Genomic DNA, 17720 nt, shown 5'->3' with positions numbered 1-17720 from the left:
TTCTATTTTCTCTTATTTTTTCCTATTTCCTATTCAGTCCGACTGAATAGAATTTTTTTCAGAATAGAAATTTTCCAAATGTTCCACTTTTTTCTCCCATTTTTTCCTCTTTCGACTCAATTTCTTCAAGTGCATCCTGATGGCCATAATATGTCATGTGCTACACGCACATATTTACTCACGATGTCCTAAACTTAACCCTTGGCAATAAATCATCCCTTACGCCATTCACGAGCAGCAGCAGCAACAACAACAACAAAACTAATTTGAGAAATTCAACTTCGTGTTTGACATCGTCATACGTAGTTACGCATAAATTTCCATTACGCCATGGGCCTCTATTGCGTTGTTGTTATTGTTATTATTGTCGATTAAGTGAAACGGATTTAACCCTCCCAAAAAAAGAGATTCCAAAATAACACCCACAAACCTCACACATCAAACATCACTCACACAGAAGTTAACGTCAAATGGCTCAAAAAAAAGTCCGGCGTCCAGCCAGTCAACCAGACAGCCGAATATCTTGGGCAGGAACACACACACGCACACACTGTTGCAACAGCATCAACCAATGTCAATTTCCGGCTGTCATTTTGACAACTGTCGGCCGCAAAACTACCATCTGATGCAATGCAAACAAAACATCCACACTCCGGGGAAGAAGAAGTCCTTGCGGGGTAGGGTGGTGGGCCTGGCGAATCGAAGAAAACCCTTAAAGGGTAGAATGGCTGTCGTGAAAAATCCATGGCCGAAAAAAATGTAAATAAAATGCAAAAATCGTTTAAATTAAAAATGTAACACGTTCGAGCTGGATGTCGTCTGATTTCGGCCTGATTTTTCCCTTGCCCTGTCCGGGCAGTGTAGCGAGACGAGATTATAATCACATCACACGAGGATGACGTGAACGACATGGACGAGGACGTATTGTAATGAGAGAACAACCCCTTTTCTTGCCACGCTGTTGGATGGTTGATCCCAGGGTGCGGGTAGAACTACCGAAGGTTGAGCTCTGGTTCGGCTGAGCTGTTAAAGTGTTAAGTTTGCTTTGCACAAATATTGAGCGGCAAAAATTACAATTGGTAAATTTATGTAAATAAAAAATAAATTGGAATTCGCAGGGAAAATTCTCCAGTTCCTTCTTCCGCCAGCTGACTAGTGGTTGATGGCAAATAAATTGTAATTCGAAGGGATTACCAGAGTGTGGGTGAGGGTGATTTCAAAGGGATTTGAAATGAGGCCTTTTTGGGAAATAGAAAAAAATTCTCTCCTCAGCCACTGAGGTTGTTTTTTTTCTATAGAAAAAAAATAGTTACTGAGGAAGTTTTTTCTATAGCAAAAAATTCGCCTCTCAGCAACTGAGGAAGTTTTTTCTATGGAAAAAAATTCAACCCTCAGCTACAGAGAAAGTTTTTTTTTTCTATAGAAAAAATTCACCCCTCAGGCTACTGAGGTTGATTTTTTTCTATAGAAAAAAATTCACCCCTCAGGCTACTGAGGTTGATTTTTTTCTATAGAAAAAAAATTCGCCCCTCAGGCTACTGAGGTAGATTTTTTTCTATAGAAAAAAATTCGCCCCTCAGGCTACTGAGGTAGAAAAAAATTCACCCCTCAGGCTACTGAGGTAGATTTTTTCTATAGAAAAAAATTCGCCCCTCAGGCTACTGAGGTAGATTTTTTTCTATAGAAAAAAATTCACCCCTCAGGCTACTGAGGTAGATTTTTTTCTATAGAAAAAAATTCACCCCTCAGGCTACTCAGGTAGATTTTTTTCTATAGAAAAAAAATTCACCCCTCAGGCTACTCAGGTAGATTTTTTTCTATAGAAAAAAAATTCACCCCTCAGGCTACTCAGGTAGATTTTTTTCTATAGAAAAAATTCACCCCTCAGGATACTCAGGTAGATTTTTTCTATAGAAAAAAATTCGTCCCTCAGGCTACTCAGGTAGATTTTTTTCTATAGAAAAAAATTCGCCCCTCAGGCTACTGAGGTAGATTTTTTCTATAGAAAAAAATTCGCCCCTCAGGCTATTCAGGTAGATTTTTTTCTATAGAAAAAAAAATTCGTCCCTCAGGCTACTCAGGTAGATTTTTTCTATAGAAAAAAATTCGCCCCTCAGGCTACTGAGGTAGATTTTTTTCTATAGAAAAAAATTCGTCCCTCAGGCTACTGAGGTAGATTTTTTTCTATAGAAAAAATTCCCCCCTTCAGGCCACTGAGGCAGATTTTTTCTATAGAAAAAATTCCCCCCTTCAGGCCACTGAGGCAGATTTTTTTCTATAGAAAAGAATTCACCCCTCAGGCTACTGAGGTAGGTTTTTTTCTATAGAAAAAAATTCACCCCTCAGGCTACTGAGGTAGATTTTTTTCTATAGAAAAAAATTCACCCCTCAGGCTACTGAGGTAGATTTTTTTCTATAGAAAAAAATTCACCCCTCAGGCTACTGAGGTAGATTTTTTTCTATAGAAAAAAATTCCCCCCTTCAGGCCACTGAGGCAGATTTTTTTCTATAGAAAAGAATTCACCCCTCAGGCTACTGAGGTAGATTTTTTTCTATAGAAAAAAATTCACCCCTCAGGCTACTGAGGTAGATTTTTTTCTATAGAAAAAAATTCACCCCTCAGGCTACTGAGGTAGATTTTTTTCTATAGAAAAAAATTCACCCCTCAGGCTACTGAGGTAGATTTTTTCTAAAGAAAAAAATTCGCCCCTCAGGCTACTGAGGTAGATTTTTTCTATAGAAAAAAAAAAAATCACACCTCAGGATACTGATGAAGTTTTCTCTATAGAAAAAAATTCCCCCTTCAGGCCACTGAGGTAGATTTTTTTCTATAGAAAAAATTCCCCCCTTCAGGCCACTGAGGTAGATTTTTTTCTATAGAAAAAAATTCACCCCTCAGGCTACTGAGGTTGATATTTTGCTATAGAAAAAAATTCACCCCTCAGGCTACTGAGGTAGATTTTTTTCTATAGAAAAAAATTCACCCCTCAGGCTACTGAGGTAGATTTTTTCTATAGAAAAAAATTCGCCCCTCAGGCTACTCAGGTAGATTTTTTTCTATAGAAAAAAATTCAATCGAAAAAAATCGACCTCGGTTTCTGAGGTTTTTTAAGGCCCCTTCTTCACATTTTCCCACATGTCCTCCCCTCCATTCACCCTGCATTTAAGCCTCCATCTAAGAGTGTATGTTATATATTTACTTACATATGTCACTGTTGTGTGTATGGATGAATGTTAATCCTGATTGCTGCTGATCCGCATCTTTGCGTTTAACTTACGTTGTTGTTGTTGTATTTGTGCAACGGAAATGAATATTTCCATTGTTTTTGACACCAAAAGTAAAAAGGGGGAAAACTTGATATCTGTGCCCAATGGTGTGAAATCCCAATCTAGGGAAAAAGAAAATTAAGAAAATTCAACGACGTTGGAAAGGTAATTTATGTAGCCGCTTGGCTTACTTCCTGACATGCATGTAAATATAAGAAGCAATTGGGGTAATTGCAAACTGCCAGGTATCAGCCAGGATGGTGGAAATGGTCTTAAAATATATGTTGATTAAAAATATATTTTCGAGGAGGAATAAACAACATTTTTGTGGTTATCATGAACCAAGAGCTCAAGAATTTGGGATAAATGACTAATTTTGAGTTTTTTGTTTAATTTTTGGACAATTTTTTCAATCTCCAAATATATACAAAATGTATCACAAGAGTAAGTTTGTGGGGAATAGAACCAATGGAAAAATCTCATATATTAATTTTACTATAAGTCACCGAATAAACGTATATTGGCAGAAGCAATTTTAGAGGTATTTTTATTTGGTCGTTTTTTTAAATTTGGTCGAAATGTCATATAAAATTTCATTTTATGGGAAATATGGCAATGAAAAAATGTTGTACACTAAATTCTACTATGAGTCAACGAACAGATGATTTTTGTAGCTATACAGGGTGAGATGAAAAAACTGCAACCAACTTCAGACTGCTGTCATTTCTAAGCCACTCGTCCGAAAGGTGTAAAAATTATTCCAGTGACAGCTCGTTATATTGTTTACAAGAGTACAAAAACATTTTGGTGAGAGTTTTCCAGCAACAAAGTTTTTCGAGATGGAGTTCAAGCGTTTTGGTCTGATTTCTCTATATTTGGCTGGAAAACCACAAGTGGCTATCGTTAGGGCACCCCAGCATTTAAATGTGAATAAATCTTTTGTGTCTCTTACCATCGCTTGTTACCGTGGTACTGATAGCCCGACATCAAGAAAGTGGACGGAAGACGGAAGAAAACAGCAACATCAGCTGAAATGATTCGAAAAGTAAAAAAGCGATTGGATCGAAACTAGCGTCGCAGTGGCCGAAAATGGCTTGTGAGCTCAACATATCGCAATATTCCATTCGGCAAATATTGAAAAATGAGCTCGGGGTAGAGTCATTGAAATTCCAAAAAGTGCAAGAACTTACAACAGAAAGAAAGCCGAAAGTGGTGAAGTGCCTAATTTGGATTTCTCCGATCTCCGATTCCCCGATCTCCGAAGTAAAATGATCGTGTTTACTTGCCCCAAAGACCAGCTGAAAATGTGCACCTTCGGTTAGCCACCAGAACTCAAGCGCCGGCCATGGTGTTGGTATGGGCCGCCATAACAGCCGATGGTCGCTCTCCACTCGTATTAATCAACCATGGCATCAGAATAACGGCCGAATATTATCACGAAAATATTGTGGAGGGTGTATTAAAGCCTTGGACACGCAAACATTTTGGTCGCAGACCTTGGACATTCCAATAGGACTCAGCACCATCGCACTCGGCACGCGCCACCCAAGGATGGTTACAACATGAGGTTCCTCGCTTCATTTCCAGCGCACTATTGTGGACTATTGTGTCTGGAGAATTTTGGAACGCAAGGTTGGCACTAAAAAATACCAGGTGTCGATCAGCTCAAGCAAGCGCTTCGGCGGGAATGAGCCAAAATACCGCAGAACAATATTCGGGCAGCGTGTGACGGTTTCATTGGCCGTTTGAAAGCCATAATTCGTGCCAAAGGTGACCAATTCGAAAAAATCTGAACTTATTCTAAAATTTAATGCTATTTTCAAAATTTTTTGCTTAAAATCAATAACATTTAAAAAAATATTTAAGAATTATGGCGTTCACATATCCACATTTCAGGATACCAACCCTACTGGTTCTCTCAAAATTTAAATTGTACTAAATTTAGTACCATGTAGAACATATGAGTACAATTTTCCATAACTACCTACATCATACAATACAAAAGAATTCTTATTTCCAAATCTCAGGATTCCAACTGTGCCGGTTTCTCCCAAAATGTAAATTGTACCAAATTTAGTACCAGTTAGTACACATAATTACGAATTTTTAAAACATCCTATATACTCCAATCCTACAAAGCAATGCAATTGTACCAAATTTAGTACCATATAGTACATACCTCAATCCAACAATGCAATAGTAATCTTATCTCCAAATTTCAGCTTTCCAACTCTATCGATTCATCCAAATCGAAATTGTACCAAATTTAGTACGAGTTGGTACTTTTCGTGCCCATAAGTACAAAACTTGGAAAACTACCACCATATCCCAATCCTACAAGCAATTGTAATCTCATTTTCAAATTTCAGGATTCCAGCTCTACCGGTACTCCCAAAATTAAAATTGTATCAAATTTAGAACCATTTTGTGTAAGTACAAGCTTCGAAAACTACCTCCATATCTCAATCCTATACTCCGCCAGTAATGTTGACTTCAAATTTCTGAATTCCGGCTCCATCCGTTCCTCCAAATTCAAATTGTACCAAATTTAGTACCATTTAGTACTTTACGTCTACATGAGCTCACACTTCCAAAACTACATCCTTACATCGACCCTACTTTCAACTTTTTAGCTCTAACCGTTCAAATGGTACGAAATTTTATTAAATGCAGTACATTTTAGTAATTTTCGTACACTTATAGTGCGAATTTCCAAAAACCCTTTGGTACATCTGTCATACACTCCATCAGTGATCCCCATTCTAAGAGTGCTACCTCTACTGGGTGGTCCAATAAAAAGGGTGTCCATATTGAGTAACTTTTAGTATTTTTCGTACCTTCGGACCAAGAGAGACCCTCACCCAAGATTTTAAGATTCTAGCTTCAGCCGAATCGTCAGTCAGTCAATCAGTTTATTTATACCCTACACCACAAGGTGGTCAGGTGTGCATTTGTTTGTAACAGGCAAAAGGAAACGAGATAGACCCATAGTTCCTTTTGATGATCTGCATAGAATCACATTCTGAGTCGGTTTATGCATGTCCGTCCGTCCGCCTCTCCATGTATTTTTGTAAACAAAGTACAGTTCGCATTTATTGCCCTATCCAGATGAAATTTTGCACAAATTATTTGTTTGGCCCAAGGACGACCCCTATTGAAATTGGAGATAATCGGTCAAAATTTAGATATAGCTCCCATATATATCTTCGTCCGATTTGCCTTTTATTGTGCACCAAACGTGTAATATCAGCCTGAATAGTATGGAATTTTGCACATACAACCAAATTAGGACTGAAAATAAGTATGCCAAATTTGATCGAAATCGGTTCAGATTTGGATATAGCTCCGTCCGATAGCTTCGTCCGATTTACTTTTATTGTGCACAAAACGTCTGATATTTGCTCAAATGGGATGAAATTTGGCACTTACGACCGAATTGAGTCTAGAAGCTAGTATGCTAAATTTGGTGAAGATCGGTTCAGATATAGCTATAGGTCCCATATATATTGTTAATCCGATTTGTTATATTTGTTACCCACAGCCGTAATATGCACTCCGTAACAACGATATTCAGGGAAATATATCAAATACAGCTCCAAAATATCTTTGCCAAATTTTATCGAGATCGCTTCCGATTTGGATATAGCTCTCATATATATTTTTATCCGATTTCAAATTAATTGTGCACCAAATAGGCAATACAATTCCGAATTTAAAAGATACAAAGGCTTCGGCTTTAAATTATAATTATAATCATGGCGTGTATGATTGAATTCTCCCATAAAAACTTTTAATTGTTATGCGGAGCTCTACGAAATGAGCAAAGTGGTGTGGGGTATCATAAAGTCGGCCCCGCCCGACTTTAAGACTTTCTTTACTGTTTTTTTTTTACAAGTTGGTACACCAAACCCCCCGATATGGTTTCGAAGGTATTTGTGTGTTCCTCCCTGATGGCACCATATTTAGTTCCTTTTTTAGTTTGCTTATCCTTATGTACGAATTTCCAGAAACTCAGCCTTATCTGACCCCTTCGGACCAAGAGTGACCCTCACCCAAAATTTCAAGATTCTAGCTTCAGCTAAAACGTTTGGTAATTTATGAACCTTTAAGTCAGTCAGTCAGTCAATCGCTTTTAAATTTTATTTTTTGGACCAGCTGGAACCCACCGAAACACCCCCCCCCCCCACCACACGAAATAGTTTCGAAAGGAATTTGTGTGTTCCTCCCTGAAGGTACCATATTTAGTTCCCTTACTTAATTTTTTACCCTTACAGTACGAAATTCCCAAAATCCAACCTCTACTCCTCATCAGGAGTACACCTCGTCCTAAATTCACTGGCTCCAATCACTTCATCAAGCTCTATAATATTTATCTCTCTTTTCTCCATGCCAAAAAATTATTGATACTGTCTCCAATTCACAATTATTTCCTCTCTTTCTTCCCTCTCTTCTCCTGCATCCCAAAAAACTAGAAATCTTCACCACAGATTTGTGCATCGTAAAAATGTCGGTTTGTTTTTATCATCACCACGTTCATTACATGGACAATTACAGGATCTTTATGCTGCTAGAAACTGTTGCTTTCATTGTTGTTGTACGAAAATTGTTGTAGTAATAGTAGTTGTTGTTTCTGTTGTTCGAAGTAAATTAAGTTGCTTTTGGCTACAGAGCTTTCCGTTTCGTGTCTTTGTAAATTTTTATGTAGCATTTATGACTTAAGTGCCATAAAATTTTATTGATTGTTTGTTCGGCAAGCGTAAAATTTACTCAGACACTAATACAGACACGGGATGAAGGAAGAAAGTGTGGAGAGGAAAAAGGATTCTCTCTGTGGCATATGTAAAACGTATGAACAGTGCATGGCAAACATCGTTGCCTTGCAAGTTGACATCCCTGCTATTACTCGGGGTATATATATGTGTGTGTGTGTGAGTATCTCTGTGTGTGTGTTTGTGGTGTATTTGGTTTCTATTTTTTCTGTGTGGCTCTGAGCCGTGTGTAGTACCATTAAGTGCATTCAAATTAGATGTCTGTGTCTATGGGGGTATTGCATGGGTTTATGACTGCCAGAAATATGCATGGAGGGCTAGCTCCATATAACTCTTAAGTGTTGTGGTAGTATTTTCAAAAACACTCCAACACACACACCGACCACTAGAATTACAAATTTGGTTATGATTGAATTTGAGTTCAATTTTCACCGAAAATTCGATTTTCTCAAATGTGCCAGGTTGACGACTTTATCACCAAGGAATCACATAACCTTTTTTGTTGGCCACAACAGAGAAGCATCATCATCGACATTATTTCCACCCCACCTCACCCATCACCTCCACCTCCAGGCAGACTGCTGTCTGTGATGATGCTGATGATTTCGAACGCTGTCAATATTGATGTGTAAACCCGTAAATTTTAAGTGATGTCTGCTCTTGTTGGCTTTTGTGGCATTTGCTATTTGATATCTCTGCGTTAGACTTCTTCAAGTTGCAATCATAATATTGTTAAACAAAATTGTTGTTGATGGTTGGCAAAATATTTTGAGTCGAGGGGGAGGGATGCATTTGTATTGGGGTGGAGTGAAGGGAAAGTTTTAAAAGATTCTAAAATAATAGGGAAAATAAATTTTTCTTTATTGGAAACAATTCATTCAAAATATTTTTTATACATTTTCGAGGGGTCAAATTTGATGGACTTTCAAATTGAGGCTCATTACACCTCAGGTAAGCACTTTAGAGGCTTGATATCAAAGGACAAAATATTCTACACCAAATTTCATTACCAGTCTCCAAATATTGAAAATCTGTAGTTCTAATATAAACCACGATAATATCGGTATCAAACTTGGAAATCTAAACAAGAAATTATTTTAAAATATTTTAAAAACAATTTTGAAACTTATTTAAATAAGAACCAAATTGACCCTGAAGGGCTGATTTAAGGTGGAACATATCAAAGGAAAAAATATTCCTTATCAAATTTCACTATGGACTCCTAAAGAAAAGAAATCTGTAGCTATAATATAAAAGCCCGAATGAGAGGTGGCAATTCAGCAAAATTTAAAGACTGCATTTCCTGTGAGTAAAATTGACCCATTTTCAAATTTGGCCGAAAAGTCCCAGAAGTTTTGAATTTAGGAAAATATTGTCAATGGAGGAAATATTCAACACTAAATTTTACAATGAGTTCCCAAACAAAAGAAATCTGTAGCTATAATACTTAGTCCTGAATGATTAATGGCAATTCAGACAAAAAGCTAAAACTGCATTTCCCATGAGTAAAATTTACCCATTTTTAAACTTCGCCGAAAAGTCCCAGAATTTTAGAATTTAGGATAATACTGTCAATGAAGAAAATATTCTTCACTAAATTTAATTATGAGTCACGGAACAGAAAAAAATTGTAGCCCTAAATATATCATCAAAATTTATACCTCAAAACTGACATATACATACAAAAGTTGTTATTGTATATTTAGGGTGTAACATTGCACCTTGTCTGAATAAGTGTTAAATTGAACCTCAAATCTTTATTCTAGATGGATATTGTCAATGAAAGAAATATTCTACATCAAATTTCATATATGAGTCCCCAAAGAAAATAAATCTGTAGCTATAATATATACCCCCGAAAGAGTGGTCGTAATTTAGGAATAAATTAAAGACTGAATTTCCTGTGAGTAAAATTTACCCATTTTCAAATTTGGCCGAAAAGTCCCAGAATTTTTGAGTTTAGCATAATATTGGCAATGGAGAAAATATAAACCGATAAATTCTACGATGAGTTTCCAAACAAAAGAAATCTGTAGCTATAATATTTACCCCTGAATGAGTAATGGCAATTCAGACAAAAAGCCAAGACTGAAATTTCCCATGGGTAAAATTGACCTATTTTCAAACTTGGCAAAAAAGTCCCACAGTTTTTGAATTTAGAAACATATTGGCAATGAAGAAAATATTCTTCACTAAATTTAACTATGAGTCACGGAACAGAAAAAAATTGTAGTTCTAAAATATATCATCAAAATGTCTACTTGAAAAACTAACAAAATTAATTATTGAGTATTTTTGGAGTAAAATACCTTGTCCTTGCACCTTGTCTTAAAAAGTGTCAAATTGGTCCTCAAATCTTTATTCTAGGTAGATATTTCTAATGAAAGAAATATTCTACATCGAATTTCATTATAAGTCTCCAAAGAAACGAAATCTGTAGCTATAATATATACCCCCGAATGACCAGTGACAATTCAGACAAAAATTAAAGACTGCATTACCTGTGAGTAAAATTGACACATTTTCAAACTTGTTTAAATTTGAGTCGAGGGAGGCGGACAAATGTATAGGAGTGGAGTGAAGGGTAAAGTTTTTAAAGTATCTAAAATAATAAAGAAAATAAATTTTTCTTTGTCCGAAACAATATCTGAAACAATTCATTCAAAATATCTTTTTCACATTTTCGAGGGGTAAATTTTGATGGACTTTCAAATTGAGGATCATTACTCCTCAGATATGCATTTTAGAGGTATTATGTCAAAGGGCACAATATTCTATACCAACTCCTAATATTAAAAATCTGTAGTTCTAATATATACCACGATAATATGGCCATCTAACTTGGAAATCTAAACCAGAAATAATGTTAAAATATTTTAGAGATAATTATGCAACTTATCTAAATAAGACCCAAATTGACCTTGAAGGGCTGATTGTGGGTAGATCATACCAAAGAAAAAATATTTCTTACAAAATTTCACAATGGACTCCTAAACAAAAGGAATCTGTAGCTATAATGCAAATCGATGAATATACATGGTCAAAAACTGGCGAAAATTAAATGTTGCATTCTTTAGGGGTTTAATTTGGAAAATTTTCATTCGTAGGAAAATTGTCCGTTAATCTTCCATTTTAGCGAAATAATTCTAATGGACAAAACATTCTACACTAAATTTCACTGTGAGTCACTGAATAGAAAAAAATTATAGCTCTAAATTATATCACTAAAATTTTTACTTGAAAAAAAACAGATATACAAAAGTAATTTATGGAGTATTTATGAAGTAACCCTACACCTTGTCTGAATAAGTATCAAATTGATCCCCAAAACTTCACTTCAGGTAAATATTATCAATGAAAGAAATATTCTCCATCGAATTTCACTATGAGTCTCCAAACAAAAAAAATCTCTAGCTATAATATATTCCCCCAAATGAGTAATTGTAATTTAGACAAAAATTAAAGTGAAAAAAAAAATTGTGAGTAAAATTGACCCATTTTCAAATTTGGCCGAAAAGAACCGTAATTTTTGAAATTAGAAAAATTAGGAAAAAATATTCTTCACTAAATTTCACTATGGGTCGCCGAACAGAATAATTTTGTAGCTATAACATATCTCATCAGAATTTCTTTTTCAAAGTAGATATGTACACATGTTGATGTTAAGGTTTTGTTGGCTAAATTTGCAACCTATCTGAATGGGAGCCTAATTAGCGACTCAAATCGTCATTTTAGGGAAATTATGTCAATGAAGGAAACATTCTACATCGAATTTCATTAGGAGTCCCTAAATCAAGAATAGCTCTTATTATAATATTTATCAATAAATTATGAGTTTTATTTAAAACCAATATCGAATATCCTTCCTAGGGATAAAACTGATAGACTTTCAATCCTGGATCAAATAGACCTACAATTCCCGACTTTAGATAAAGATATCCAAAGGAAAAATTATTCCCAACTAAATTTCAGTATGGGTCACCAAACAGATAAAATCTGTATCTATATTATATATCAATGTAATTTCAGTATCAAGTTGGCTAAATAAATAAAAACTCAGACATAGGGTTTTGTGGAGTTAATTTTATACTATGCCTGAATTGATGTCTAAAATGGCACCCAAGACTGTATTTTCGGGGAATAGTGTAAATGAAGAAAATATTCCCTATCAAATTTTATGATGGGCTCCAAGATAAAAGAAATTTGTAGCTCCATCCAATATCCCCGAAAAATCGGTATAAATTTCGAAGGTTCAGAATTTTTCCATGAATGTGAAATTTTTTTAGGAAATGACATTTTGATTTCAAATGAATCAGGAAGCTACCCCATAGAACATGTTGCATTTTATTTTCATATTTTTGTGCCGACCAGATTTTTCCCTATTTTTTCTTTATACTATTATATTTTCTTCAAGACATTCCCCCCTAATATCTGTGGCAAAATTATGAAATTTTTCCTCACTCCCTCTAACCCACCATTCTAACATCCTTTTAGAGTTAATGCGATTAAGGTGAAAGTGTTTTCTGCAGCCAGCACTTCCCCTTATTACATACATAAATACATACAAACATATGCACATAAATACATTAAATGAGAAATCATCGTCAACCATCACCATCTATCCATTCCTGTTTCTACATTTTTCCATTTTGGAAATATGATGAAATCGATTTTCGAGTAAAGAGCCAACACAAAGCCTTGCATACATTTTCACACACACATACACGCACACACATTTCCAGTCGACAGTTGAAGTTTCTTCCGTTAGCCAACAGCAATATAGAGAAGTTTAAATTATGACTTACAACAATTTAACATTAATTTCAAATGACACCATTTTTTTTTGCTTATGCTTTTCCCATATTCGAATTGAATGGAAGGAAGAGTGGATATGGAGTTGGAGAGGGGCACAACGAAATCGGGATACCCTAAGGGTGGGTAGAAATTTGATTATTTATTTTTTAATTTATTATTTTTTTTTAATGCAAGATTGATGGTTTGTCCTTCAAAAATATTCTTTAAAAAAACAAGTTTAAAGGCTTTGTTCGTCCTTTGAAAAAAAAATCTTTAAAAATCCTCTTTTGATAACTCTATTAGTCCTTTCTTGAAAAATTCATGTTTGAAGGCACTTTTGGAACTTGAAAAATCCACTGTTGATATCTCTCTTAGTCCCATAAAAATATTCTTCAAAAAACTAAGACCGGTGGCTCTGTTGGTCCTTGAAAAAAAAACTTTCAAAATCCACGTTTGATTGCTCATTTAAAAATATTTGTTTTTTCAAATCCACGTTTGATTGCTCTGTAAAAAAAATATATTTTTTTAAATCCACTTTTGAAGGCTCTGGTGATCCTTTAAAAATGGTCCTTGAATATTATTTTTAAAAATCCACGTTTGAAGGTTCCGTTGGTCCTTAAAAATGGTCTGATCATTGAAAAAATAGTCCTTAAAAATACATTTTTAAATCCAAATTTGAAGGCTCTATTGATCCTTCAAAAAATGGTACTTAAAAATACTTTTTTAAAGTCCTTAAAAAATCTTGATTTTTGCAAAAATGGTACATAAAAAGTACTATTTAAAAAATTCATATTTGAAGGCTCTGCTGATCCTTGAACCAATGGTCCTTAAAATAATATTTTTTTTAATTCCAAGTCTGAGGGCTCTGTTGACCCTTAAAAAAGAAGTTATTAATTTTTCTTAAACATGTGAATTTAATGGCTCTTTTGATTCTTGAAAAAATGGTCCTTAAAATATTTTTTAAACAATCAACGTTTGAAGGCTCTGTTGATCCTTGAAAAAATGGTCCTTAAAAATATTTTTTTTTTAAAAATCCACTTTGGCCAGATTAAAAAAAAATATATTTTTTTTAAAAATTCACATTTGGAGATTTTTTGAAATTTTTGTTTTAAAAATCCACGTTTGGAGATTTTTTGAAATTTTTGTTTTAAAAATCCACGTTTGGTGATTTCTTGAAAAAAATATATATTTTTTTAAATTCACGTTTGGAGATTTTTTGATTTTTTTTTAAATCCACGTTTGGTGATTTCTTAAAAAAATATTTTTTATAAAATACACGTTGCCTAGGTTCTTGAAAAAAAATTATAAAAAATCCCCGTTGTGCAGATTCCACGTTTGTTAGATTCTTGAAAATTTTTATAAAAAATCCACGTTGTGCAGATTCCACGTTTGTTAGATTCTTGAAAATTTTTATAAAAAATCCACGTTGTGCAGATTCCACGTTTGTTAGATTCTTGAAAAAAAAAATTATAAAAAATCCACGTTGTGCAGATTCCACGTTTGTTAGATTCTTGAAAATTTTTATAAAAAACCACGTTGTGCAGATTCCACGTTTGTTAGATTCTTGAAAATTTTTATAAAAAATCCACGTTGTGCAGATTTCACGTTTGTTAGATTCTTGAAAATTTTTATAAAAAATCCACGTTGTGCAGATTCCACGTTTGTTAGATTCTTGAAAATTTTTATAAAAAATCCACGTTGTGCAGATTCCACGTTTGTTAGATTCTTGAAAAAAAAAATTATAAAAAATCCACGTTGTGCAGATTCCACGTTTGTTAGATTCTTGAAAATTTTTATAAAAAATCCACGTTGTGCAGATTTCACGTTTGTTAGATTCTTGAAAATTTTTATAAAAATCCACGTTGTGCAGATTCCACGTTTGTTAGATTCTTGAAAAAAAAAATTATAAAAAATCCACGTTGTGCAGATTCCACGTTTGTTAGATTCTTGAAAATTTTTATAAAAAATCCACGTTTTGCAGATTCCACGTTTGTTAGATTCTTGAAAATTTTTATAAAAATCCACGTTGTTCAGATTCCACGTTTGTTAGATTCTTGAAAATTTTTATAAAAAATCCACGTTGTGCAGATTCCACGTTTGTTAGATTCTTGAAAATTTTTATAAAAAATCCACGTTGTGCAGATTCCACGTTTGTTAGATTCTTGAAAAAAAAAATTATAAAAAATCCACGTTGTGCAGATTCCACGTTTGTTAGATTCTTGAAAATTTTTATAAAAAACCACGTTGTGCAGATTCCACGTTTGTTAGATTCTTGAAAATTTTTATAAAAAATCCACGTTGTGCAGATTTCACGTTTGTTAGATTCTTGAAAATTTTTATAAAAAATCCACGTTGTGCAGATTCCACGTTTGTTAGATTCTTGAAAATTTTTATAAAAAATCCACGTTGTGCAGATTCCACGTTTGTTAGATTCTTGAAAAAAAAAATTATAAAAAATCCACGTTGTGCAGATTCCACGTTTGTTAGATTCTTGAAAATTTTTATAAAAAATCCACGTTGTGCAGATTTCACGTTTGTTAGATTCTTGAAAATTTTTATAAAAATCCACGTTGTGCAGATTCCACGTTTGTTAGATTCTTGAAAATTTTTATAAAAAATCCACGTTGTGCAGATTCCACGTTTGTTAGATTCTTGAAAATTTTTATGAAAAATCCACGTTGTGCAGATTCCTCGTTTGTTAGTTTCTTGAAAAAAGTATTTTTTTAAAAAAATCCACGTTTGTTAGTTTCTTGAAAAAAATATTTCTTAAAAAATCCACGTTTGTTATTTTCTTGAAAAAATATTTTTTGAAAAATCCACGTTTGTTGGTTTCTTGAAAAAATATTTTTTAAAAAAATCCACGTTTGGAGATTTCTTAAAAAAATAATAAAAATTCCACTTTTGATGATTTCTAGAAAAAAGTATTTTTTTTTTTAAATCCACGTTTTTTAGTTTCTTGAAAAAAATCCACTTTTAATGACTTCTTGAAAACCGCATGTAGCGTACATTTGTTTCTGCTGAAGTTTGTAGGCTTTGAAAACTAAAACACTTTAGGAAAAATGCCAAACTCCCCTACACAAACACTCACTCACCCACACTCTCACATTGCCACACATTTATAGTTCATTTGACATGAAACTTGCTCTCCCCTTTTGCCCTTTCCACATTTTAGGCAACTTTATTGATGTCCTTTGCCATTATTGTTAGGCTTTGCTTTGGAACTAGAATTTCCTTCTGTGCCAGGCCAGAATGGAAACAAAAAGCCAACAACTACTACTGACAGCATTCAATGTTCGTTTCTCACATAATCATCATCAGTATTCTCATCATCCTCATCATCATTATTATTAGAATTTTATTCGTTTCTAAAGTCAGGCAAATACAAAATTCTTAAATAAATAAATGGGTGTTCAGAGGCCCCAAGTAGCAGGAGGTGGAGGAGGAGCAGGACGAAGAGACTTTCTAGAAAATGCTGTTGGAAAAAAACCCTATCATAAATCGTTTGGGCTTAAATAAATATTCGAGTCTTACATCTGCTGATAAAGAAATCCTTTCATCGTGAAATCTAAATAGAAGCTGCTGCTGAGGAGGCAGCAGCGCCATCAACCCATACCCAACCCAGTGGAGCCTTGTGAATGAAACCTCTTTTTTGTTTTTGTAAATAGTCTCCATTTAATGAAAGTTGACAACTGTTCTGAGTTCTGCTCTCAGAACTCACCAGCAAACGGAGTCTATGGATTTGTGGACTTGTCTTAATGGCGATAAAGATGTCGATGTTTTGGTGGAAGTGGTGTTGGAAGTTGTTGCTGTAGTTGTTGTTATTATGTTTATTGTTGATTATTATGAAAGGAAGCTAAGGCAAAACAGCCATTAGTAAAAACACAAAAATATGGTTTTTAGAAAAACATATACTCCCACCTAGACCCCCAAGAAGGAGGAGGGAAATGGGGGGAGACATAAATCAAAAGCAAGTCAAAAGTAAAAAAAAGTAAAAACTAGGCCACCATTCACCCAGTCATCTCCTTCACTGGCCTCCAGTTATAGTTCGGAAATGGAAAATGTCAGTAAATATTGAACAAGTGCAACTACAACAAATAACCCAACAACAAGCACATCATCATCATCACGAGCAATAGAAAATGACAACAATTAATAAACTGTAAACGCCAGAGCCAAGTCAAGCCAAGCCAAGCAATTGAAAGTAGTTTCGCCGAGCCAAGAACGAAATTAGAATGTCGTCCGACAAGAATGGTTAATTAGTAGCTGAAAAGAAAACTGAGTTGTTTTCTCTGCTGCTGCTGAAGGAAAACTTTTCCATGAGAAGTCAAAGTAAATTTTTGTTGTTGTTGTTGAGTGAATGAATCAATGAATGGGCACAAGGACCTTTGTTACTTTAAGAATGAATGAAGTGGATTACTGGAGTTAAATGGTTGTGGGAATTAAATTTGAGATTCTGGGAAATTTTTCTCTTTATTTGGAAGAAAATGGTACACGATTTTCAGTATCTCTTTTATTTAAAGGATTTTTTTGTTTGGGGAAAAAAATATATTTTTTCAAGAATTCATGAAACATGAATTTTTAAAAAAAATATTTTTTTTCAAGAAATCATAAAACGTGGATTTATTAAAAAAATATTTTTTTAAGAAATCATGAAATGTGGATTTTTAAAAAATATATTTTTTCAAAAAATCATGAAACGAGGATTTAAAAATATATTTTTTCAAAAAATCATGAAACGAGGATTTAAAAAAATATTTTTTTAAGAAATCATGAAATGTGGATTTTTAAAAAATATATTTTTTCAAAAAATCATGAAACGAGGATTTAAAAATATATTTTTTCAAAAAATCATAAAACGAGGATTTAAAAAAATATTTTTTCAAGAAATCA

Source organism: Musca domestica, unplaced genomic scaffold (assembly GCF_030504385.1).
Source record: "Musca domestica strain aabys unplaced genomic scaffold, Musca_domestica.polishedcontigs.V.1.1 189, whole genome shotgun sequence".
In the NCBI taxonomy this organism is placed as follows: domain Eukaryota; kingdom Metazoa; phylum Arthropoda; class Insecta; order Diptera; family Muscidae; genus Musca; species Musca domestica.
The sequence above is the reverse complement of the archived record's forward strand: the minus strand, read 5'-3'. Positions refer to the sequence as shown.